General features: G+C 30.2%; 2 long non-coding RNA genes across 2 annotated transcripts; both read right to left on the bottom strand.

The window, feature by feature from the left end:
* Positions 1 to 79: 79 nt before the first annotated feature.
* On the bottom strand, positions 80 to 5,090 carry LOC143073035 (uncharacterized). The gene is made up of 3 exons (XR_012977377.1): positions 4,905 to 5,090; positions 4,094 to 4,153; positions 80 to 2,935 (listed from the first exon to the last, which is right to left on the bottom strand). It is a non-coding gene; the product is annotated as an uncharacterized LOC143073035 (long non-coding RNA).
* A 1-nt stretch (position 5,091) lies between these two features.
* Positions 5,092 to 10,130, bottom strand: LOC143073034 (uncharacterized). The gene is made up of 3 exons (XR_012977376.1): positions 9,865 to 10,130; positions 7,662 to 7,761; positions 5,092 to 5,921 (listed from the first exon to the last, which is right to left on the bottom strand). It is a non-coding gene; the product is annotated as an uncharacterized LOC143073034 (long non-coding RNA).
* Between the last annotated feature and the right edge of the window lie 440 nt (positions 10,131 to 10,570).

The following is a 10,570-nucleotide window of genomic DNA, read 5'->3' on the forward strand; positions in this document are numbered from 1 at the left end:
TATCATGGATACATATTAAAATAATGAAATCATATTTAACTGTAAATTCAAACAAAATTTCCAAGTATTTATTGCTTGGTTATGTTAAACATTTGACAAAAAGAAAAAAATAATTGTTGTCATTTAAGGACATGTTCAAAATAAATCATGCTATCGAAATTTACAATATAATTTTATTTTTGTGAATTTACTGAAATCTATACTGGAGTAGCAATTTTTATAAAAAAAAAAAATGTATAAAAAATCTGTAAATTTTTAGTCAATGGAAAATAAATGGATATAAACTTGAGTATACGGATATGTAGTTCCTTGCAGACTATCTTCTTTTGTTAAATATGTGATACAGTCGTCAAGTTGACAGTAGAATCTTGAAAAAAAATGTTTAAATTCACAGGAAGACAATTTAACTATTAAAAAAATTGTCTACATTCACAGCTCAACAACTTAACATTAACAAAATTGTTGGTTGACAGGTTGACAAATTAACTTTTACAAATAATTGTTTCCAGCTTTCAGGGTTAGTGGTAAGGTTAGGGTTAGGGCAGCAGCAAATTTAAGGATGTTTGCTGGTCATGTTTTGGAATTTTTGTCAGATTTTCGAAATCCTCTGGTTTTATCCATTAAAAAGTTTTGCTTATGGAACTCCATTTTTCTTTTTATAAATCTTTTACATGTATAATTATGAGCCATTTGTAAAAGTGTTATAAAATCTAATCTATTTTTTAATAGTTTTTGAGAACTTTAACTGGTCAATGATAAAGCTATAAAAAATCAAGAGAGAACATTTTCCCGCCGAATTCCAATGGCTAATATAAACAAGCACATTGACCCCTATATTTTGCTATTTTGATTCCTTAATTAATCCCCTATCAATATGTACTAGTTTTATGAAACGTTATTTATTTTAAAACTGAGAGGCAAACTTCCTTAAGGGTAAGAGTTGGGGTTAAAGTAAAGGATGATAGTGAGTTTGAGGGTCAAGGAAATGCTCTGTTAATGTGCAATTAAGTGCCCTTTATTTTGTTACTTAGTGCGATAAAAAAGAAAGATTATTTTAAGGGAGTTCGCTTCTCTGTTTCAAAATAATTAACTTTTCAAAAGACTAGTTTATATTGATAGGGGATTAATAAAGGAATCCCAAAGAGCAAAACAAATACATAGGTCACCATGCTGGTTTTGATATATTAGCCATTGAAATTTTGGAGGGAAAATGTTCTCTCTCAACTTTTCATAGCTTTATCATCGACAAGTTTAAGTCCTCAAAAAACTATCAAACAATAATTAAAATTTTATAAGACTAACTGACAGCTTATCATTATACATGTAAAAGAATTAAAAAAAGAACCAGATGCTCTGCAGGGTACAGCTTTATACAACTGCAGAGTTCGAACCCGGAACTGTTGGGGCAAGTATGAACACATTAACATTCAAGCATGATACAGCTCTGAATTTGGATTGTGATTAAATAGTTGACACAACATAGGTTTCTGACACAGAATGAATGTGGTCTAAGAACTTAAACTTAAAAACTTCAAAATTTTAAATAGGACATTTACCTATTATGGTCAAATATCCAAAATCTAAATACATGGTTAGATTCAGAATATCAAAGAACCCCAAAAATTCAATTTTTGATGAAATCAAATAAAGTTCAATTTTGGACCCTTTAGACCTCAATGTGGACCAATTTGATAACCAGGACCAAAATATCAAAAATCTAAATACATGGTTACATTCAGCATATATCAAAGAACCCCAAGAATTTAATTTTTGTTGAAATCAAATAAAGTCTAATTTTGGACCCCGATTTGGACCAACTTGAAAACTGTGCCCATAATCAAAAATCTAAGTACATGTTTAGATTCAGCATATCAAAGAACCCCACGAATTCAATTTTTGTTAAAATCAAACTAAGTTTAATTTTGGACCCTTTGGACCTTAATGTAGACCAATTTGAAAACAGACCAAAAATTAATTAAGAATCTACATACACAGATGGATTTGGCATATCAAAGAATCCCAATTATTCAATTTTTGATGAAATCAAACAAAGTTTAATTTGGGATCCTTGGGGCCTCTAATTCCTAAACTGTTTGGACCAAAACTCCCCAAATCTATCCCAACCTTCCTTTTATGGTCATAAACCTTGTGTTTAAATTTCATAGATTTCTATTTACTTATACTAGTTATGGTGTGAAAACCAAACTTGCTTATTTGGATCCCTTTTTGGTCCCTAATTCCTAAACTGTTGGGACCAAAACTCCCAAAAATCAATCCCAACCTTCCTTTTGTGGTCATAAACCTTGTGTTTAAATTTTATAGATTTCTCTTTACTTAAACTAAAGTTATAGTGTGAAAACCAATGTGTCTTTGGACAAAGACGATGAAGCCAACGTAATACCAATATACGACTGCAAGATTTTTTTGCAGTTGTATAAAAATGGGGGTCACTGGGCTAAATTTGTCAAGGCATTTAAATGGATAAAACCTGAGGATTCCGAAAATCTGACCAAAGTTCCAAAACATGACAAGTGAGCTTCCTTATATAGGCATCCTGTCGACCCGTCTACCAGTCAACCATGAAAGTCTATTTTATTCTATCAAATTGTCAACCATTACAATCATAATTTTCCATTTCATCAAATAATTATTATAAAATGATCAGTATTAATTAACTATTTTTATAACTATAATACAAGTTTTTATTTGCATAGGAATACATATCAAAAGCCGGAACTAAATATCTGTATACTACATTTGAGCCAAACACATAACAGCATTAAAAACAACAATTTGTTAATTTACAGTAAATGGAAAAAAAAAACAGCATAAAAAATGAATCATTTGGCTTTCAGAATTATCATTAAACAAAAAAGCAATATATATCTGGTCTGCATGATTGTTATTGTCCATTGGATTGACCACACAAGGGGACCTGTAAAAGAAATAAAATGATATTTCATTTCTTGACAATCCATAGTAATTTCAAGTAATGTTAAAATATATGAATTAGGTAATGTTTTAATTTTTGAGTGGTAATTTTTCTTTTAAATAGACAGATTTTGTTGTATATAAAAATACTTGTTTTCTATTTAAATTTATTGATTTACCAAAAAATATTGCAATAGAAATTGTGCAGCTGAATTTGTTATAAAATGGAAATTAGCCATTTTAATAAGCTTATTTTGATTTTCAAGCTGTTAACATCACTATTACCAATATTGAATTAATCATTTAATGAGTGTCAAACAAGAGCAGAAGCTATTAAATTGAAAATTTGAAAAATTGACATACATGATAAAATTATAATTATTCAGGATATTTGGATAATCTTTCATTGTTTGGTTCTAATTTTATGACTCTAACTTTGTTTTCTCCATATATTGAATGAAGAAATGAATTCTTTGGAAATTTGTATTGAAATAAATACAAAAATGATTAAGAAGCAAAGTTTAATATAATTAAGACATCTTATCTATGTGACAGCACTTGCCATTTCATTGCAAATAAATGTGAGGTTATCTCCCCTTTTCAAGTATTCACAATTCTTTAATATAATAAAAAACAATGGTTCTCTTAAAGATTCAGTTCATGGTTATTTGGTAAAAGTTTAAAAATGGTATAAGAGAAAGTAGTTAAAAAGGACTATAATTCTTCTGAACGTTAAAAACATCTGATTTACATCTATAAAGTCTGCAGTAAATATAATTGCAAATAATAAAGATTTATAGAAATTTAAACTGTCCATAAGATTACATCAATTAATTAAATTTGTATGAGGGTAGTAATGCCCTTTACCATCAGGCGTCAAGCAGTCATTATCGACTACTGTTAGCATCAAATTGATAGAAAAAAATATACTTCTCGTGATTTGTCAGAGGTCTCAAATAATGATCGTTACCGTTATTTTTTTGGATAAAAAAACACTTTGATTCGTCAAAATTTGTTTGATATTTACATTATCTAAAACTTTACATTTTATTGCATGCTCCAAATTTTATGTCATTCAGTAAGAATTTTTACCATTATTGGTTATAAAGGTAGGTACCCAATTACCACCCTTTTGTATGTGGACAAATAAATATATTCTCACCTCAAAAAGATCCAAATTCTACTCTAGCCAGTTTTCAAAAGGACAAGCTGTGATGCTAACCTGTAATACAAAGTTGAATCAATTATTTAAACTCTTCAAAAAATCTACAGTGGATTAAATGATTTTCATTGAGATTGAGGAAAACTTGGATTTCTGTGGATATTTGATAGAAAGTTGGTTGATAGAAAATTGATCCTTTGAACATTTAAGTTTGTGGTTCATAATTACTAAAGAAATCCAGTGGATATTTAGTTTGAATCTTGATAAATAGAAAAAAGTCAAAACAATTTCTGTTTCAAAGTTTGACAGTATCTTTACTATCTTGGACAATTATGTACCCCTTTCCTCTGGTGCTGAATATCTCAATATAATTCAATCTTTATGATACCTGAATCATTAAATTGACATCAAACACTTTTAGATTAAAATAAAAGAATATAGTTCCAATGTCCCACTTGTTGCACTTATTTAATATTTCCATAGGGCATAACTCTTTTTAAAAAGTTGATTGTCCACCATTATAGAAATTGTCAGAGATTTTGGCCAAAATTTTAAGTTCAGAGGGGCATAACGTAACTCCTAGAAAAAAATTGAATCATAATTTCTTGTAAACATGCACAACTACATAGTATTGTGTATGTACTACATTGTTTTATGAAATTCTGGTGTGTGCTTTCAAAGGAGTTGCAATGACAAGAACAAGGTTGACGGACAGGACAGACAGGTCAAAAACATTATACCCAACGCAAATTCACATTTAACATTATTTGAGTTCAGAAATTCAAAACTCTATGTGATGATTAAAACTTACTTTAAAAATCTGATTCAATTGCCATTTCCAGTCTCAATCCTTATGGACAAACCCAAAGCTAATCTGTAATGTTTAAACAAATAATCTGACCTACATATTCAGTTACAATAAAAATATTCTGGATTTATTTTTGGCAAATAGGATATGAATGATGTAAAAAACAAAATTTTGGCTCCACCCCATGAAAATCAATTGATCTGTGAATATTATAATACTTCAGTTAAAAAAACATGATTTATTTATTTGTGTCTACTTTCTATATTATAGGGTTATTATATATTGCACGAGCTTGCGAGTGCAATATATGTTCTACGAGGGACAATATTCCCCAATATTCATGCAATAACCCTTTTATTGAATAGCAATATAATATTTGAAAGTAAAAATTGTTTTAAACTAAGATTTTGTCGTTGATGACGTCATGATTTTTTAAGATGTATTGCACTAGTGCAATATTGGAATTTATTGCACGCTAACTTTTGGTTACTTTCTGTGGGGAATATTATATTGCTATGCAATAATAGTTGTTATTTATGCGCCTGGTACAAATCTAGTGTATAAAGCCAAAAGAACCACATTTTTTCCATTTATTCTTATTGTCCCAGGTAAGTGCATTGTTGAGCATTCACAAACATGTTTAATCAGTGGGAGATCCAGTACTTTTTATAAGGTGGGCCCACTGACTGACCTAAAAAAAAGAAAGGGGGGGGCACTCCAGTCATGCTTCAGTGATCCCTATATAATCAACTTGCTTTTGGAGATATGAATGAAACACATTCAAATAAACATATTGTTTGCTGTCTTGTGTTCTTTCATGTACATTTTCATTTCTATAAAATCTATAAAAATTGTATGGCTTAAATAAACTTGCCTGATTTAGTTTATGGTTAAGCCTCGGACTTGGTTGAAGATCTCTCTAACCATCTTTCTTAGAGCTGATATTGATTTCAAGCTGTTTTGAAGTGCTTTTTCAACATTGGTTTTTATGATATCAAAATCCACTGTCCATTTAAATAACTGAAATGTCACAAAAATGTTTATTTCTTTCTTCACAATAATTTCTTTTTTCCAATCATGATGATTTATTGGATTGAATTATAATATTACGTATTAAGAACCAGATGTGGGTTAAAACAAATCTAATATTTTGAAAATTTGCAAAAATTGGTTGTAAACCACAATTTTTTCTACCCTTAAAAATTATCATCTAGAACGTTCCTTTCTAAGAGATGGATTGTAGTCCCCAGAAAATGAAGCAAATGCATTGGTATGCAACACAAGTATTATAAATACATAATAAAATGAAAACTCAAACAGTGCTGAAAATATTAGGATTGGTGCCTATGCAAAATGCAAATTTAGCGTTTTACTCGCAATCCAAATATTTCATGGCCTTCTCATAATCAATCTCAATTCTTGGTAGATGAGGTTGTCATGTTAGAGCACAGAGTATGTCGTCTTAATCATTCAAGTTAGATTTCTCGAAGAAATACAACAACCAAAATGAAATGCAGGTGGATAAAAGGTCGGCTGATATGGGACCAAATGAAACAATGTTTGGAATGAAACAAAATTATTGACAGTTACCGGTAACGGAAATGAAAATTCCGGAAATCGTAAATTTAAAAAAAAAAAAAATCAGGGCGGGACAATTTCAGAAGGGCGGTCTGGGATGAAAATCTATCAATTAATTTTAATTGGCCTTAGGAGAAATAATATCAAACAGCTGCAACTCAAAATATTGACAATTCTATGTAAGGGAGCTACCATTTGATTTTTATGGGGGGGCTAGGATGAAATTTGAAAAAAATAGGCAGGACAGGAGTTTTGAGTAAAAAAAAAAGGCAGGATGAGACACTTTGCAAAAAAAAAAGGCAGGATGACAATTTAGGTAAAAAAAGTCAGGATAAACTAATAAAAAAAAAGGCAGGACCGAATAGAGTGAAAAATAAAAAGGCAGGACAGAGATTACAACTAAAAAAAAATGCAGGACAAAATTTTTCATCCTAGCCCCCCCATAAAAATCAAATGGTAGCTCCCTAAAGGGTTTCTAAACTTCTGTTTAACAGCTTTAGTTTTTGACCTTTTTTAACTGGACCAAATAACTACTCAACATAAAGATTATGCTCCCAATTTATTATCCAATACCTTTTAAATATTTCATGCATGTATTATCCAATATCCTTTAAATATTTTATGCATAAAATATCAAATAATGAGTAGTTAACAGGGGTATTACCTCCCCTTAATTTCAACCTGCTATGAAATTTGCTAGGACTCAATACCACAACAACCGAAACACATCACTAATTATGATAGGCTTTTGTATGATACATTTAGTTAGTAACATGTGGGTGATATGAAATTAAAAATCAGAAATCAATTAATTTCGTCAATTGTCTTTCTAAATGTTTCAAGACTAGACAAAAAAAATGCACAGAAACATTGATTGATTGATCGATTGTTGGAGTTTTTACACCACTTTTGGGATATTTCGTGGTGACCAGTTCTTATTGGTGGAGGAAGCCGGAGTGCCAGGAGAAAACCACTGACCTTTGATAATGAAACTGGCAACCCTAAAGTCAATTAAGATTGGCGTCTAGTGCACCCACAAGAAGCAGGTTTGACCTCAGTGTTGAATAGCTAGTGATTACAGTAGTAACCACTCTGCCACCGAGGCCCCCACAGCAAAATTTAATCATTTAAAATAAATCATCTACCATTTCTTAAATTTGAAAGAATACTTGTATACAATACCTCTTCTATTCCGTCGTACTAACACTGATTGATAAATACTGCACTTAGATATGAAATAGTGCTACATACTCATATTATAGCCATAAAAAGATTGCATCTTCTACAAATATAGAGACAGTGTCAATAAAATTGAAATTAATGTCAAATACATATAAAAAAAACACATTACAAAATATTTTGCAATAATTTTAAAATGACTCAAATAAAGAGGAAATAGTTTATGCTCTGAGAAAAATATGCTTTCTTTAAAAGACCAGAGTACAAAATGTATTCAAAACTAACAAATTTCTTCTTCTGAATATCAACTGACTTATGATAAGTATAGGAAGATGTGGTATGAGTGCCAATTAGACAACTCTCCATCCAAATAATAATTTATAAAAAGTAAACCATTATAGGTCAAGGTATGGCCTTCAACACCGAGCCGTGGCTCACACCGAACAACAAGCTATAAAGGGCCTAAAAAATTACTATTGTAAAACCATTTAAACGGGAAAACCAACGATGGTTTGTATGGTAATTTAACACATTTCCTAATTGTTGTGGTTAACTTATTTTAATGATGAGCAAGTTATCTCCCTTAAAACATAGAAATGCTAAATATTAAACAAATAAATGGAGAAGGTGTCCCTCCATTCTCCTCCCCCTAATTAAAAGTAAAAATGAAATAGTTTAAACTTTGGATTTGAAGTTAATTTAAGAGTAGAATCTATTTTAAATTCTACGACTAAACCAATAAAAAAACCCATTAACTAAGCAAAAAGGTTTAACATTAAATATAAATTTCCTTAAAAATAATTAATTCAAACATAAACAGAAAGGACTAGTGACATTGCCTATTTTTTTCAAAAATAAATAAGAAGATTACCAGCCTTTAACATGGATATTGGAGAAATTGTTGATAACAGTGAAACTTTAAAATTTCAAGCCTCACTTTTAAAACATAAACATTTTTTTCTTCAATTTTTAATTTTTATGATTGGTTATGTAACATTTTCAACATACACAATGTTAAATAGGTTTTGATTCAAAATGTTTTTTTAAACTTTATTTTGAAAACTATAAACAAAATAAAAAGCTTAATGCACTATAAAACGTTTAGATGACTTTACAGAGTTATCTCCCTGTAGTGTTAGGTACCACCTTAATGCACTATAATTTTTGGTCTTTTCAATCTCAATTACTATCAAATATCAAATGTATATCATTTCAAAATTACATAAAAAGATCCCTCTGAATAACACACACCATATCCTGAAAAACAAGATACCACTGAACTATCCATAGAACAAAAGCAAGTATCAGACAATAAAACCTGACCAATCAGAACTAGCTCAGAAAAAAACTATGTTATTTGTTAGTAAAGACTTTGCACTTGAAGCACAATGTAATTCTGAAATGATCATTTGATATTTGTTTTGTAAATAGCAAATTGTTTTTAAATTAAGATTAATATTCTGTTACAAAATTCTACTATTAAGGTGGTACATTTGACCTTCGAAATAGAGGTACTCCAAAAATAACCCCTGGTTTTCTGGAAATCTTAAATTAGTATACTATGGAGCACATAGATAGACAAGTGAATTTTTGCTCAAAATTGTTAAAATATATTTCTCTTTCACCAAAAGTTTCATTTCTGCAAATTTGTTGGTTAAATTAAGTAAACAATGACATCAAAAGCACTATTTTGTGTAAGAGTAAACTTACTTTTACATACATTCTAAATTTGAAGGAGTAATTTGTGGTCTAACACCTACATAACACTAAGGAGCTAAGCTTTTCAATGATAAAACAACAGTCTTTGTCTAACTGCTATATATCTTATGAAATTTTTCTGATAGTGTGTGGCTCAAGTTTTTTGAGACTTTCTGTTAGACTCGAGGTAAATAATTTGCCAAAATTTTATGAAATTAAAAGAGCAAATTATTATTTAATTATTATTAATTTTATTCAAGGTGTTTAAGTCAGTTTCAATTAATTAAAAGTTTATCCTGTTTTCAATTAATTAAAAGTTTATGCTGTTTTACAATCTATCACAATGCATTCAATATATCAAAAACTGAAAAAAAATCCAATATATTTGCTCTGTATTGATTTTAAATTTGAAATAAAACTGCAAATATGTCATTTTTTGAAACCCCATTTCCACTTACCTAACTTATAAAGCCAACCAAACATATCTCTATCAAACTAGTTTACTTACATTGCCTTTATTTCCTCAAGTCTTTCACTGTAGGCTGCTAATCTTCTGTCCTCCTTGGTAGAATGGGAAATAAAAGAAAGTCATTATTATTCAGATTAATGTACACAAATCAAAACATTTTTATACACAATTTTTTTTATTTAAACATTTTCTCATTGTTGAAGGACTGGTCTGTGAACTTGAATATGAAGAACAGCAATGAAATAAAAGGGTTTCTTTGTTGTAGACCAAGTAAATTTGACATTTTCCATCTCTTATTCTTCTATTTTTTCCTGCTTCTTTAACAGGAACGTTAGAAAGAACCAATCGAGCGTATCTTTAGTTTGGCTGCATCATTTTTCCATGTGGACTGCTTCCCAAAAATGAAACCAGATAATCTCCAGAAAACTTCAGCATGACATCTCAAAGTCCCCTTCTACAGGCATGGGCAGGTAGCCTGTAGCTGTCGTAAGCCGCTAGCGAACATCCGAGGCCGCCCGTCCTCGCAATCTGCGACGTGGGCCATTCTCAACATCCATGACTGTCGTCCCATTTGGAGGTACCCAGCTACTTCGAGGAAACGCCACAAGCAGCAAAATCACTTAATCGTACTTACATTGCCTATATTTCTTCAAGTCTTTCACTGTAGGCTGCTAATCTTCTGTCCTCCTTGGTAGAATGGGAAATAAAAGAAAGTCATTATTATTCAGATTAATGTACACAAATC

Source organism: Mytilus galloprovincialis, chromosome 4, assembly GCF_965363235.1.
Source record: "Mytilus galloprovincialis chromosome 4, xbMytGall1.hap1.1, whole genome shotgun sequence".
In the NCBI taxonomy this organism is placed as follows: Eukaryota; Metazoa; Mollusca; class Bivalvia; order Mytilida; family Mytilidae; genus Mytilus; species Mytilus galloprovincialis.